This window comes from Symphalangus syndactylus, chromosome 3, assembly GCF_028878055.3.
Source record: "Symphalangus syndactylus isolate Jambi chromosome 3, NHGRI_mSymSyn1-v2.1_pri, whole genome shotgun sequence".
In the NCBI taxonomy this organism is placed as follows: Eukaryota; Metazoa; Chordata; class Mammalia; order Primates; family Hylobatidae; genus Symphalangus; species Symphalangus syndactylus.
Window position 1 is genome coordinate 44,482,139 of NC_072425.2, and position 16,627 is coordinate 44,498,765.

Below are 16,627 nucleotides of genomic sequence, written 5' to 3' on the forward strand. Positions count from 1 at the left end.
TCACCGTGTTAGCCAGGATGGTCTCGACCACCTGACCTCGTGATCCGCCCACCTCGGCCTCCCAAAGTGCTGGGATTACAGGCGTGAGCCACCATGCCCAGCCTGGAGCGAGTACTTTTAAAATTACCTGCCTCTGTTGTAAAGAATACACAGTTAAGAGATTTAATCATAGCACCTGAGAAGATACAAATGTCCTCTCCTTTGAAATATCTTGGATACATACTAACTTCCCGATCAGTAAGACCTCAAAAGGTTAAATATTAGCAACTTACACACCTTAAATGATTACGAAAAATTACTGGGCAATATTAACTGGCTTCCCCCCACCTTGGGCATATCTATTGATAAGTTGCAAAACCTGTTTTCTACCTTAAAGGGCAATACAGCTCTGGACTCTCCCAGATATTTAACTCCTGCAGCACAAAGGGAAATTGAAGAAATACAACCAGCTATTTCCCAAAGGCAACTAGTTCGCATAGACACCCAATATTCCATCCAATTATTTTCCCTAATAAACACTCCCCTACAGGGTTAATAGGACAGATGGCCCCAGGGCTACGCTTTCTAGAATGGGTTTTTTGCTGACATACCAGTATTAAAACACTCTCGACCTGTATCCAGTTAGTCAGTAAAGTCATCTACTCAGGCCGCAGACTATGCAATCAGTTGCTAAGTTATGACCCTGATACCATAAGAATTCCTTTGAGTAAAAAGCCATTTGAAGCAGTATTGCCCCTCTCTTTAGATCTTCAGATAGCACCCTCTGATTACACAGGCCATTTAGAACGTACCCTTACTGCTGACAAGCTCCTTCAGTTCTTATCTCGTACTTCCATGGTTTTGCCTACAAAAATTTCAATCCCCCATACCTAACACTTTAACCCTGTTTACTGACGGCTCTGGTAAACATGGAAAGGCAGCTGTTTGGTGGAGAACACATAATTTCCTCACTCGTTCTGGATTTACTAGCACTCAGAGAGCTGAGGTTGGAGCCTTAATATTGGCCTTGGAAACTTTTTCTGCTCAGCCCATCAATATTGTTAGTGACTCTACTTACTCTGTTTATTTATTGCAGAACCTTAAGACAGCCTAACCAAGTCTACTCTAGGGCCCATCCTGTGTGCACTTTTTCTCCAACTTCAGCAATTGTGAGATCAATGTATGCATCCTATTTTTATTACACACATTCAGGCCCACAGCTCACTGCCTGGCCCATTGGCTTATGGCAATGATCAAGCAGACCTAAAAGTTATGACATCACTGCTTGACCAAGCCACCCAATCACATCAATTTTTCCACCAAAATTGGAGAAACTTAACTAAACAGTTTCAATTTACCCAAAGACTAGCTGAACAAATTATCCTGCAATGCCCAGATTGCCAGGTCACAGGCACGTCCCCTCCTTCTACAGGTGTTAACCCTAGAAGACTAGAACCTAATCAGTTATGGCAAACAGATGTTACACACGTCCCTGAATTTGGAAAACTAAGATATGTACATGTATCCGTTGATACCAACACTCATCTAATTAGTGCACAAGCGCTTCGTGGAGAGTCCACTGGATACGTCATTAAACATCGTCTTTTAACTTTTGCATTTATGGGGAGGCCCACAACAATTAAAACTGATAATGGTCCAGCTTATGCCAGCTCACAATTTCAACAATTTTATCACACACGGAACATCCAGCATTCCACAGGCAACCCGTATAACCCCCAAGGACAGGTCATAGAACGGGCCCACTCCACCCTTAAAAATATGCTCAGAAAACCAAAAAGGGGGAGTATGGGTAAGGACCCTGGAACATAACTAGCACAAGCCTTATTTACCCTTAATTTTTAAAATTTAGATAACAAATTTCAATCAGCTATAGAAAAGCACTTTGCTAAAACCTCTCAAGACATAAAACCCACAGTTTTATGGAAGGATGTAAATAGTAATGAATAGTGTCGTCCAAATGATTTGCTAACATGGGGAAGAGGATATGCTTGTGTTCACACCCCCTCAGGTCCTCTTTGGATTCCAGCACGATGCATCAAATCATACCATGGCGTAGCTAGCATCCAACCCGGTACCAGAAATAAAGAAAATGACCCTACAGGACCCACAGCCCCAGACAACGCGGCTTCCTTGGACAACACAGGCCCCGGACAGGATGCTGAAGAGAACAACTCAGAAGGCGAAGCGAATCCTGCTCCAAACAAACACCATTCACAACCAAATAATGTATTCCTTTTTTAATTTTCTCACTTTGCCTGCAACCAGTACCTGCTACACTCTATTGGGCTCATCTCTTAAATCTGCCTTTCTTCTGCCCTGTTACTTTGACAAACACCCTCTTCCCAGCTTCTAACAACGTGACTGCTTAACTAAGAGGGATTAACATACCCCCAGTGGGGTTCCTTAGTAACGGCACACATAGAACTGAAGTGCCAGGTAACACTACAGGTCACTCCTTGATTAGAAAAGAATGTTGCTAATTATACTCATGTTTGTCTTATGTTATTTACTAATTCTAGGATGCAAAGCCAGAATACGAGCAGTGACCACCACACCTGACAGACCTGCTGCTGCACACATCTGTACTCTCTAATCAACACAACCTGATGCTAAAAACAGAAAAGGGGGAGATGTAGGAGTTCAGTCAGGGTGGTGGGAGAAATTGTAAAATAGACACAAACCTTCTTGGAAGGCCGGAAGGTTTTGCAAAAGCCTCAGGATAGGTTATGGCTGAGAGTGGCCTAATCCTCTTACCTTGAGTTAATAGCTTAGAGCAGGTATGAAGGAATGTAAAGGAGTTTACCTAAAAAGCTTGTTTACTCATGTGGTCCTAAGACCAACCTTTGATCATTCGTAGGTCTGGTCTTTCCTGGGAGGGCAACCACGTTAATTATCCACAAGTGTGTTAACTCAAAGCCTTTGTCATTAAATCTGTACTAAATAAACCTGAACTTCGAGGGCTTATCACGGCCGACGCTGTGGACTCAGACAGCAGAGCCCCTTAGCTGTGCTGACAGGCAAAATATCTTTGTCAGTGTATGTCTTTCATCTGTCGCTGGGTCAGGGTCTGTGGGTTGGACCCAGAAGGTTAGCTTTGCCTTAAGGTGTCTAATGGGTGTATAGTTCCCAGAGTGGGAAGGGGCCTGAGTTGTGAGATTACAAACCCAAGTTTCAAGGTTCCAAAGTTTTGCTGCAGTGTGAGTGGCAAGGGCAGTCTTTCTCTGATCATTTCCAAAAGACCTAATCTCTGGGTTTTAGATCCATGAAGGGTTAGATTGCCCTCAGTCCGTGGACCACAAAAAGCTTTCTTTATCTAGTGAAAATACACTTGGGCATTGTGTTAGGTTGTTCTTGTGTTGCTATAAAGGAAAGGAATACCTGAAACTAGGTAATTTATAAAGAAAAGAGATATAATTGACTCATGGTTCCTGCAGGGTGAGCAGGAAGTGTGGTGCCAGCATCAGCTTCTGGTGAGGGCCTCAGGAATCTTACAGTCATGGTGATAGGCAAAGGCAGAGCAGACACATCACATGGCAAGAGTGGGGGCAAGCAGGAGTGTTGTCACACACTTTTTTTTTTTTTTTTGAGACGGAGTCTCGCTGTCGCCCAGGCTAGAGTGCAGTGGCGTGATTTCGGCTCATTGCAGGCTCTGCCCCGCGGGGTTCATGCCATTCTCCTGCCTCAGCCTCCTGAGTAGCTGGGACTACAGGCGCCCACCACCTCGCCTGGCTAATTTTTTGTATTTTTAGTAGAGACGGGGTTTCACTGTGTTAGCCAGGATGGTCTCGATATCCTGACCTCATGATCCACCCGACTCGGCCTCCCAAAGTGCTGGGATTACAGGCGTGAGCCACCGCGCCCGGCCTGTCACACACTTTTAAACAACCAGATATTGCACGAACTCACTTATCACCAAAGGGCTGGTGCAGAACCATTCATGAGAGATCCACCCCTATGATTCAAACACCTTCTACCAGGCCCATCTTTAACTGGAAATTACATTTTAACATGAGATTTGGAGGAGAAAAATATCCAAACCATATTAGGCATAATGCATTTGCATTAATCCATTTGCATTACTATAACAGAATACCTGAGACTAGGTAAGTTTTTAAGAAAGGTAGTTTAATTGGCTCATGGTTCTACAGGCTGTACAAACATGATGCCAACATCTGCTTGGCTTCTGGTGAGGACCTCGGGAAACTTATAGTTGTGCAAGGCAAAGTGGGAAGCCAGGGTATTACACGGCAACAGAGGAAGTAAGGGAGAACAAGGTGAGAGGGAGGTCCCAGACTTTTAAACAATCAGATTGCATGTGAACTAACTCAGCAAGAACTCACTTATCACCAAGGAGATTGTGCTAAACCATTCATGAGGGATCCACCCCCATGATCCAATCACCTTTCACCAGGCCCCACCTCCAACATTGGGAATCATATTTCGACATGAGATTTGGAGGGTACAAATATCCAAACACATGAGCATTAAAGCCTTGTAGCATTTAGTTATGTCAGAATTTAGAAACAGAAGATATTTGAAGTTTTATTATTAGAAGCACAGGCCTTTTAGTGACTATTGCGTAAGAGGTCAACTTACGTTTTCACTGGAAGTAGATCTGATTGTCATTAAACTCTAATATGTTTGACCAAGGCAATCTAGTCAACTCAGTTAGCTTTGTCTAATGTTATTGTATCTGTAACACTTTATTTAACTATCTTACAACTTGTGAAACAAGTATCTTTTTTGCTGGGGATTTCTTCAGGAATAACCCAGGAGGGAAACAAATTTTTAAAATAACCTTTTATCTATTGTTATAACATCAGCGCCCTTGCACGGGAAACCTTTTATAAAAATCACCAGAAAAGATGCATTGAAAATGAAAAGTGAGTAAAAATTCCTCTATAACTGTTTAAATGGCCCATCAGTTAGAAAAAATGTACCTGAAATTCTGACTGTCTTTCCAGGATTATGAATTTAAGAAATCAAACATTGGCCATAAACAATTTTAGCAATTTAGAATAGTCACCATGCCAATATGTATTCTTTTCTTTCTTTCTTTCTTTTTTTGAGACAGAGTCCCACTATGTCGCCCAGGCTGGAGTGCAGTGGCACGATCTTCGCTTACTGCAACCTCACCTCCCAGGTTCAAGCAATTCTCCTGCCTCAGCCTCCTGAGTAGCTGGGATTGCAGGCATGTGCCACCACACCCAGCTAATTTTTGTATTTTTAGTAGAGATGGGGTTTCACCATGTTGGTCAGGCTGGTCTTGAACTCCTGACCTCGTAATCCGCCTGCATCAGCCTCCCAAAGTGTTGGGATTACAGGCGTGAGCCACCAGGCCCAGCTGTCAATATATATTCTATTTGCATCATCTTATTTCTTCCTTAAGAGTCATGGAATGCATAGCTTTTAATAACGAAAGCTTTAAAGACTCAGGAATAACTAGGCAGCCATCTAGGTTCTGAGTCTGTGCTTAACACTGGATTTACATTTTCTTAAATTCTAATTTTGTTTTTCTAGTTCAGGTGCCTACCATTGTTTATTAGATGGGTTATCATATGTAATGTGATGTGGATCATGGAGTTCATTCAAATTGCATATCTAAACAATTTCAATATCAGCTTTTTTAGCATGAAAATCTGGCAAAGTATTTTTTGGTATTCAACTAATTTTTGTCCTGGTCGGGTTATCAGTTTTATAAACCAGTCTGTCTCTTTAATCTTAGAGTTTTTGGAAATTCTTACCCAGTCCAAATGATATGATTCTAAAGTCATCAGAAACCTGTATTTAAGCAAGTTTGTCAGGGTCCTTTTTATCTTTTCCATGAACTTCTTTGAAGACACAATACACTAAAATTTTACTTGCTTTTGAAGAGTTTTTAGAAACTGTTTCAGAATTAAGTAATCAACTGTGGAAATGACTTCAAATGGTTGTAAAGACACAACTGACAAGGAAATTTGGTTATTTCTGTGGTCTACAATAATTTAACATAATAACCATAATTATGACTGATAACATATCAAGACATATCAGAATGTTAGGAATCTCATATAATTTTGGAACATATATTAATAACATATCTATTAAAATATAACTTGAAGAAGGTTAAACTTTATTCTTTATTTCACAATACTTTTCATATAATTTAACATATCAAATAAACCATTTATCTCTCTTTTGGATGTTGTAAGAGCCCTCTGTAGTATCTCAAAGTTAGTTGCAGGTCAAAAAGACTTAATTTTGAATTCAAAATTTGATTTTGAGAAACAACAAATAGGTCAAAGGTTTAAAACAATCCAAATAGGATCACAGGTTACTGTAAAATAATAGTCATTCATTTAGCCAAAATGATAAAAGGTTTTTTTTTTTTGTTTTTTTTTTTTGGGACGGAGTCTGGCTCTGCCACCCAGGCTGGAGTGCAGTGGTGCAATCTTGGCTCACTACGAGCTCCGCCTCCTGGGTTCACGCCATTCTCCTGCCTCAGCCTCTCCGAGCAGCTGGGACTACAGGTGCCCGCCACCATGCCCGGCCAATTTTTTTGTATTTTTAGTAGAGACAGGGTTTCACCGTATTAGCCAGGATGGTCTCAATCTCCTGACCTCGAGATCCACCCACCTCAGCCTCCCAATGTGCTGGGATCACAGGCGTGAGCCACTGCACCCGGCCAATAAAAGATTTTAAAAAGCAAAAACATTATTCTTTGAGAGGGTACTCAGTTTTCCAAACAATTAACAGATCTAAGAAACAGCATAAGACAGGATCTTTCTGTCTTTTTCTCTTCTTGTCTTTTTTTGTCATTTACTCAAAACGTGAACAAAAATTTTTACTATTAATACTACATGAAAATTTTTGTTTAAAAGAGAAAGTCATATTTTACTTTTGTATTTGTGTATTATAAATACTAAAGTTAATTTTACTAAAACCTTATAAACCAAATTATCTAATCTCAGTCATCTTTTGACTACACAAGATTTTTATAAACCTTTTATAACATATTGCAATGAATTTTTTTCACTTTTTATATTTAGCTTTATCAATATCTTTTAAATTTTTTTAATTTGAAATAATCTTTAAGTAACTATTAAATGAGATGAAATTAGCTTTTTCTCAATAAACATACATTTTTATGTCTCTTATTTCAATAGCTTTAGGGGTACAAGTGGTTTTGGGGTACATGGATGAATTGTACAGTGGTGAAGTCTGGGCTTTTGTAGTACCCATCATCCAAGGCCATTTTCATGTTTTTACAAAGTTTTTCACTAAAAGCCCATCTATCTTTTCCTTTATTATTATTATTATTCTTGAGACAAAGTCTTGCTGTGTCACCCAGGCTGGAAGGTAGTGGCATGATCATGGTTCACTGTAACCTCAACCTCCTAGGCTCAAGCGATCCTCCCACCTCAGCCTCTGGAATAGCTGGGACTACAGGCACATGCCAACACACCTGGCTAATTTTTGAATTTTTTGTAGAGACAGGGTTTTGCCATGTTGCTCAGGCTGGTCTTGAATTTCTGGGCTCAAGCAATCCTCCCACTTCAGCCTCCCAAAGTGCTGGGATTACAGGCATGAGCCACCATGCCCAGCCCTTGCTTTTCCTTATACACTCTGTATATAGAATTAGTATACTCTTAGTAACCTTAATTTCTTTTATTTTTTCCTTCCAACTTTCCTCATTTCAGAGGGCACATGTTCAGGTTAGTTATATGGGTAAATTGCATGTCACTGGGGTTTGGTGTAGAAATCATTTTGTCACCCAGGTAGTGAGCATGGTGCCCAGTAGGTAGTTTTCCCATCTCCCACCCTCCATCCTCTAGTAAACCCCAGTGTCTATTGTTCCCCCTTTTGTATCCACGTATACTCAATGTTTATCTCCCACTTATAAGTGAGTACAGGCAGGATTCAGTTTTCTGTTCCTGCATTAATTTGCTTATGATAATGGTCTCCAGCTGCATCCATGTTGCTGAAAAGGATATGATTTCATTCTTTTTAATGGCTGCATAGTATTTCATAGTGTATATATATCACATTTTCTTTATTCAATCCACTGTCGATGGGCATCTAGATTGATTCCATGTCTTTGCTATTGTGAATAGTACTGTGATGACCATATGTGTGTATGTATCATTTTGGTAGAATGATTCATTTTCCTTTGGGTATATACCCAGTGATGGGATTGCTAGGTTGAATGGTAGTTCTATTTTAAGTTCTTTGAGATATCTGCAAACTGCTTTCCATAGTGGCTGAACTAATTTACATTCCCACCAGTAATTTATAAGCACTCTCTTTTTTCCACAACCTCACCAGCATCTGTTATTTTTTTACTTTGTAATAGCTATTCTGACTGATGTGAGATGTGATCTCATTGAGGTTTTGATTTGCATTTCTCTAATGATTATTGATGCTGGCCATGTGTATGTCTTCTGTTGAGAAGTGCTTATCTTAGTAACCCTAACTTCTAGTGAAAACTTAGGAAGTTTGAGCTGTTTTATATCAGTATTTATAGATGAAAACATTTTGTAATTTTTAGAAAGATTTGTTTTCTCACATTTTTGTTTACCAGTTCTACATATATTTAGCTTTTAAATACCATAAGATGTCAAATTACATAAATTTAAATTTATGTTTAATAATTACTGTTCAATATTTTAAGTGACTTAGAAGTGACTCAGCCATTTTATGATTATCTATTACTTTATTTAACATGGACTTTAAGATTTTTAATTACTGAAACTATGACACAGGTATCTTCGCTAATGTCTTTCCTGGGTCTTAAGTAGGCATGTGGTACTTAGAAGGGCCATGAAAGGCAGGGCCCATCTGGTTCCTGAACTTACATACCAGGGGTAGGCTCAGGATAGAAGATAACTGTGAAGACAATGCCTGGAGGATCCAACCCCTTCTAACATAGCCAGGGGGCAAAACTGGGACAGGTAGGAAGTGGGTATAGTGGGCTTGACTGCCTTATAACTGGTGGTCAAGTTGCTAAGAACATGTCCCCAACACTTACCACAGCTACCTGTCCGGACAAGAGAATCCAGAGATTCAAAAGCAAAACCAAAAGCTTACAGACAAACCAATAAGTATCAAAAATTAAAGAAGCCACATGTTATGACCTTAAAACATGTAGTAGACACATTATAAACCTGTTGGATGAATATATCCAGGCAAAACTGTCTGAATTATATTTAACTGACAATTCTGAAGTCATTATTATTTTATTTTGCCAAGTATTTTAAAACTAGCTTCATTTCCCAAATATTATCACATACATGTAACACATATTGAGTTATAGAAATATAGACACATAGACACAGCAGGTCTTAGAGCTTTTATCAGGAATTCTAATTTGCCAGCTTTCAAAAATAAAGCAAAATTTAGACAGATTAAATTTAACAAAGTTAAACAAAAAAACAATTCACAGCTCCCCAAATCAAAACAGGTTGAGAGACACTGGCACTGCTGCAAGGTCCAAGCAATTTTATAGAAAAAAAGGTGACATACGAAAAAACAAAAATGAAATACAAAAACAGCCAAATTAGTTACAATTCAAAGTTTGCCTTTTAAAAACACTTTTTGAACAGTTGGCCACCTGTGAATGATTCAAATACGGCTTCTGTGATTAACTGAGACTTGACTACTTGTTACAAGAGTAGGTTACAGTCCATTTACACATTCAGTTAGGTTACAGTTAACCATGTACAAAAAAATCTTCAGGCCAAACTTACATTAGGACTAAACACTGGGGAAAAATATAGAAAATTATTCCTTTATCTAATATGATTTTCAAACTTTTTTTCAAGTTTGTCATTTGTCTTTTGACTTTACCTTTATTCGTTTTGTTTAGTTTTGGTTATGCAGAAAAGTTTTTTGAAATTTTGCAAACATCTCTTTTTTTTTTGAGATAAGGTCTTTCTCTATTGCCCAGGCTGGATTGCAGTGGTGCGATTATAGCTTACTGCAGCCTTGATTTCCTGGGCTCAAGTGATCCTCCCACCTTAGCCTCTGAGTAGCTGGAACTATAGGTGTGTGCCACCATGCCCAGCTAATTGTTTTGGTTTTTGGTAGAGATGAAGTCTTGCTATGTTGCCTAGGCTGGTCTCAAACTCCTGAGCTCATGTGATCCTCTTGCCTCAGCCTCCCAAAATTCTGGGATTACAGGCATGAACCACCATGTCTGGCCTCGGAAAATCTTATAATCAAGTTTTTAAAACATTTTTTCTCTGGCATTTAGATTTAAGTCTTAGTAGAAGTCCAAAATCATATAATAATTCATTCATTTTGTTTTCTGATACTTTTATGGATTTGTATTTTAAATTTATGTCTTTGAATGTGATACGTGAAGTATGGATTCAACTTTATCTTTTTCCAAATGGCTCCCTATTTGTGCAAACCATTTATTTTTATATCACTGATAGGAGATGTTGCATTTCTAATGAGGTGTTTGTATTTATTTGGGTCTATTTCTAGACTTTGTATTTTGTTTCATTGGTTTATCTATTCAAATGCCAAATTATTGATTTTTTTTTTTTTTTTTTTGAGATGGAGTCTCGCTCTGTCGCTCAGGAACCTCTGCCTTCCGGACTCAAGTGATTCTCCTGCTTCAGCCTCCCGAGTAGTTCAGACTATAGGCATGTGCCATCAAGCCTGGCTAATTTTTTGTATTTTTCAGTAGAGACGGTGTTTCACCATGTTAGCTAGGATGGTCTCGATCTCCTGACCTCAGGTGATCCGCCCGCCTCGGCCTTCCAAAGTGCTGGGATTACAGGTGTGAGCCACCACGCCCGGCCTATTGATGTTTTATAATATCTTTCTATATCTAACAGCACTGGTTCTCTCTCATTGCTTTTCTTTGTCAACGTCTTCTTGGATAGTCTTGCTTGTTTAATTTTTTTTTTTTTTTTTTTTTGAGATGGAGTCTCGCTCTATCGCCCAGGCTGGAGTGCAGTGGTGCAATCTCGGCTCACTGCAAGCTCCGCCTCCCAGGTTCACGTCATTCTCCTGCCTCAGCCTCTCCGAGTAGCTGGGACTACAGGCGCCCGCCACCACGCCCGGATAATTTTTTTGTATTTTTAGTAGAGACGGGGTTTCACCGTGGTCTTGATCTCCTGACCTCGTGATCCGTGTTTAATTTTTTATACACAATTTTAACCCTGCATAGGTCTAGAAAAAACCCTGTTAATATGTAACCCTGCATAGGTCTAGAAAAAACCCTGTTAATATGTTTATTGGAATCTCATTCAATTTACCAGTTAATTTAGAGAGAATTGATACCTACAGGATGTTGAATATTCTAATCAAGTCCTAGGATCTGCTTTGATTGCCATTTTAAATGGGCCCTCCTTTTCTGTCCTGTCTCCTAAATGGTTATTGTTTGTATATGTGATGAACACTGTATTGATTTCTGAATGTTAATTTTTACCTCCTTGCCCTTTCTGAATTCTTTTTGTTTTGAGATGGAGTCTCACTCTGTCGCTTAGGCTGGAGTGTAGTGGCGCGATCTCGACTCACTGCCACCTCTGCCTCCCGGGTTCAAGCGATTATCCTGCCTCAGCCTCCTGAATAGCTAAGATTACAGGCACACACTACCACGCCCGGCTAAATTTTGTATTCTTAGTAGAGACAGGGTTTCACCATATTGGCCAGGCTGGTCTCGAACTCCTGACCTCGTGATCCACACGCCTTGGCCTCCCAAAGTGCTGGGATTACAGGTGTGAGCCACCGTGCCTGGCCCCTTTCTGAATTCTCTTATTGTTTATAGTAAGTTTTCAGTTGATTTTTTTTTGGATATACAATTATATCTGCAAATGGGGATAATTTAACTTCCTCATTTCTAATCCTTTTGTCTTAGACTGATTTTGTGGTGTAATGGTCTTTGCACTCCTGGCCTTGCTGGTCTTTTCCTTCCTGTCTTTTTTCTAAGCCTGAACTGGTAGCCTCCCTGGCCATTCTCTATGTTATTCAATATACTTTCAATAAATTCCTTTTCACTTAATGTCAGAACTGGTTTTCCGTTACTTTATCTAAGAAGCCCAACTAAATGTTGATTTTGCACATATAGTGCAAATAATGCCCAGTGATGCATTATCAGTAGTGATATCTGTTGCCATTTATTGAGGGGCTGTTGAGGCTGTGTGCCAAGTCATTTGTATATATAATACCAATCAATTCCTAGAGAATGTGCCCCTGGTTATAGTATCATGTTTGAACTCATCATTTCAGCTTCTTCAAAGAGACTGCTTTTTGTGTTAGTAGTAGCTCTAAAATGTAAGGTAAGAGCCAGCTTAATATGTGTATGCTTTTGTTTGCTTTGAAATTATAAAGTCAATTTTTATTATGTTAACAATGTTTCAGGTTTTTCTTTTTAAAGCAGTGATACTTTATTCCCAAAGCAAATGCTGGAAGCCCAGTATGAAATACATTTTAAAGGAAAGCTGCAAAGGTTAGGTAGATTACGTAGAAGGAAGCTACTTTACCTAGAATATTGTGATGTGTCTGAGCATAGACAAAAAGGACAAATTATTTGGATGATGAAATAGACATTTCTGGACACATATCTTGGTGGCTCTTATGGGTTGAATTGTGCCCTCCAAAAAGATATATTGAAGTTCTACCCCCTAGTACCTCAGGTGACTTTATTTGGAAATAAGGTCTTTAGAGAAGTGATCAAGTTAAAATGAGGTAATTAGAGCAGCCCTTATGACTGGAGTTCTTATAAAAGGAGTAAATTTGAACACAGACAGATATACACAAGGTAAGACAATATGAAGACACAGAAGAAATGTCTACAAGGAATGTCTGAAGCTACCAGAAGCTAGAAGAGACGTATGGAACAGAATCTGCCTCAGAATCCTTAGAAGGAACCAATCCTGCTGATACCTTGAATTCAGATTCCATGGTCTCCAGAACTGAGACCCAGAAATTTCTGTTATTTAAGCTACCCAGTTTGTGGTACTTTGTTATGGTTGCGGAAACTAAACACAGCACCTATGTGGCCAATTGGACAGTTTTGGAAGTGGAGTGTCCTACACATTCCAGAATGTATGTTCGTTGTAAATAATGTTTTTCTGCCATGGGTGAAGGAACTTGATTAATTATATGCTTGTTATTTATCAAAGATCTCTTCAAGCTCAGGAAGTGATCAATCCTTATAATTGTTGAGTTCATCACTTAAGAGTTGGAAAAAGCCTATCTTCATGTACAAACTTTTTATGTCCTAAACCAGAGACAGTAAACTGGCAACTGGCAATAAGTATTTTGTTTGGCCTACACAGTGTTTTGAAAATAGGGAGAAAAAGGTACTTGCCAATATTTAAAGAGCAGATTTCTTATAAACATTTCTGGATGTTATGGTTTGAATGTCCCCTCCAAAACTCATTTTGAAATGTAATTGCCATTCTAACAGTATTGAGAAGTGGGACCTTTAAGAGGTGATTAGGTTATGAGGGCTCTGCCCTCATGAATAGATTGTTATTGTGGGAGTGGGTTAGTTATCCTGGGTGTGAGCTCTTGACAAATAGGATGAATTCAACCTGATTTGTTCTCCCTGTCTCTAGAGCTCACTTCTGCCTTCTACCCTTCTGTCATGGTATGGATGACCCTCACCAGATGCTGATGCCACACTCTTGGACTTCCCAGCTGCAGAAGCATTAGCCAAATAGACTTCTGTTCGTTGTAAACTACCCAGTCTGTGGTATTCTGTTATAGCAGCAGAGAATGGACTTAAACACTGGATTTCTGGTTTGTTTGAACTGGATTTCTGGTTTGTTTGAAAAATGAGAAGATTTGCATTTCGTCATGACAACAGTTGACTGTTGCTGAAGATCTGCTGCTTCCTTTAGTCAGGCCAAGAGTACTTCTGTCAGCTACATAGCCACCAGACCCACTTAATGGGCTGAGTCTATAAACTCTGCCCTGCCGCAAAGTAGGGAAACAATAAGTGCTAGTGTTTGCTCAGCACCACTATGTAGCAGGTGCTTCCTAGACATTTATTCAACAAATATTTATTGAGGGCCTACTAGGTGCTAGACACTGCTCTAGCTACTTGGAATATTCCAGGGAATAAAACAAACGACCCATGTAAAACTTACATATTAGTGGTGGATAAAGGACAGAATCAAATAATAATTATGATAAATAAGTAAATTACATGGTATATTAGAAGGTGATATGTTCTAAAGGGAAAATTGCAAGTCCTGGGAGAAGGTAATTTGTGATTTTAAATGAGGTGGTCAGGGTAGGGCTCCCTGAGAAGATATTTGAGTGGACTCAGGGGAGGAGAGGGAGTTAGCCACATGGACTTATTGGGGAAGAGTGTTTCAGGCAGACAGAAAAGCTAAAGGAAAGGTCCAAAAGCAGGAGTGTGTCACTGGTGTTTGAGGAAGGCAAAGAAGCAAGTGTGACTGGAGCAGAGTATAAAAGGGGACAGTGGAAGGAGTGCTCAGAGGGTAAGAGGCTGTGTCAGAATATGGAAGAGCTTGAGAACTGATACAGTTTGCATATTTGTCCCTGCTCAAATCTCATGTTGAGTTGTAATCCTCAGTGCTGGAGGTGGGGCCTGGTGGGACATGCTTGGGTCATGGGGGTGGATCCCTCATGGCTTGGTGCTTGTTTAGTGATAGTGAGTTCTCATCAGATCTGGCTGTTTAAAAATGTGTGGCACCTCTCTCTCTCTCTCTGTCTCTTTTCTTTTGCTCTCTCTCTTGCTCCTGCTTTCAACATGTGACATGCCTGTTCCCCCTTCACCTTCTATGATTGAAAGCTCCCTGAGACTTCACCAAAAGCAAGCAGATGCCAACATAATGCTTCCTGTAAAGCCAGCAGAACCACAAGCCAATTAAACCTCTTTTCTTTATAAATTATCCAGTCTCAGATATTTCTTTATAGCCATGCAAGAACAGCCTAAGAGAAGGCCCTAGAGAGGACTCTGGCTTTTACTCTAAGTGAAATAGGGAGCCATTAAAGGATTTTGAGCCGAAGAGTGATCTGATCTAACTTAGATCTTAAAATAATCACATAGCTGCTCTGCTGATACCAGACTGTAGGGGGAAGAGGGACAATAAGGGAAGCAGGGAGATGTGTTTGGAGGCTTTTTGCAGTGATCAAGGAGCGGCTTGGACCAGAATGGTAGCAGGGGAGGTGTGGTAACTGGTGAAAGTTAGGATGTCTTTAAAGGTAGAGTCAATCTCCAGATGGATTAGATGTGAGGTGTGAAAGAAAGAGGCCAAACCAAAAACCCAAAGGTTTCTGCTTGAGTAACTGCAAGGATGGACTTACTATTTGAGATGAATAAGCTGTAGGAAGAGTAGATTTCAAGGGGAAAATCATCAGTAGCTCTGTTTTGGACAAGTTGACCTTGAGATGTATACTGGATATCTGAAAGAAACATTGAAAAAACTGTTGGATACAAGTTTGGAGTTCCAGGGACATGTCTGGTTGGCAATAAATCTTTCCTCTTCTGATCTAGTCTCATAGCTTTAAATAGAATATAATGCCACATAATGCCAATGACTCCCAAATATTTATGGTTATGGTGGATTCCAGGCAGATTGTGGTGATGTGGCCATATTGCCAGCAAACGGAGGGCAGGGTTTCTAGGGTTGCCTCTTTATCTCCGATTAGGGAACAGGCATGGTTTTAGTTCCAGTGCTTGGGTCTCCCTGGATTTAGACATCATTCCTTTGAATTCCCACCCAATATAATGAAGGTCAATATCTTCGCCAGCTTTACTAAGTCTTATATCTGGTGAGGTGTAGAGACAAATTTGAATCAAGGTCTTAAGTCCTTACCTGGGGCTCTTTCTTCCATGCCATCATGCCAGTCTTTGTGAAGACATTTTTCAAAGGCTCATTCTTCTTATCTCTTTTCTAGGAATTTTAGTTTATTTCTTTACTTAACTTCAGAAATTAATTTCTCACTTCATTTTAGTAGCAGGAATGTTAGTGCTGAGAAACTGAAATGTTAGAATCCTTGACCAAGACTTCCAGGCTCTAGATACTAGGTGTGTCTTGCTCTAATTAAGGAAATCTTATCTGCTCCATCTTAGCCCGGTTTAACGTCCCCAGGAATTCCATCTTTTGCAGTCCCAAACTTTTCCCTTTTTCAATTCAGAGCAACTTATACTCTTCTCTGAAAGTGGCTCCAGGTCTGAAGAACTGCGGTCTGGGAGGACGAGAAAAGACATGCTCAGCTATAACCAGGCCCACATCCCCTAAGTTGCCTGCCCATCAAGTTATGGGCTGGACTTATGCGCCACGGTTTGTCCGGGGACCTTGCGCTGTCCTCCCTCCGGTTCCCACAGAGCAGGGGGCTTCCGGCGCGGTCCCCTCCTCTGTGGGCGGGGCCTACTGCACCCGCTCCCGCCTCCCCGTTTGCGCGCGGCTGCGGGCTGCGATCACGTGAGCACAGTAGGGAGGGGGAGGGGCCCTGATTTCCGGGCGGCGGAAGGAGACGCGGCCGCGTGAGGACGAGGCTATTTGAAAACACGCTCCGGGAGCTAGAGCCTGAGGCCGGCGGCACACGCTGTTGCCCCGTGGGCTTCTGCTCGCTCGCTTTTCCCCTCGGGCTCCGCGCCCCGGCCGCGGCCGGGTCCTCAGGTGAGCGGCCGTCGCCCGTCGGGCCGGGTCCGCCC

The 16,627-nt window shown here is 40.6% G+C and overlaps 2 protein-coding genes across 5 annotated transcripts in view; one reads left to right on the forward strand and one right to left on the reverse strand.

Moving 5' to 3' along the window:
• Positions 1 to 16,383, reverse strand: part of MSANTD3 (Myb/SANT DNA binding domain containing 3) — a 77,978-nt gene extending 61,595 nt beyond the window's left edge. The window contains exons 1-2 of the mRNA XM_055271687.2: positions 15,786 to 16,383; positions 15,274 to 15,372 (exon numbers count right to left, since the gene is read on the reverse strand). The gene's annotated coding sequence lies outside the window, so the exon portion shown is untranslated. The remainder of the gene's footprint in view (positions 1 to 15,273; positions 15,373 to 15,785) is intronic.
• TEX10 (testis expressed 10) overlaps positions 16,332 to 16,627 on the forward strand; it is a 50,565-nt gene continuing 50,269 nt past the window's right edge. Inside the window, exon 1 of one of the 4 annotated variants that reach the window (XM_055271672.2) lies at positions 16,332 to 16,592. The gene's annotated coding sequence lies outside the window, so the exon portion shown is untranslated. The remainder of the gene's footprint in view (positions 16,593 to 16,627) is intronic. The other 3 variants (XM_063636177.1, XM_063636178.1, XM_055271674.1) reach the window with 3 other exon arrangements.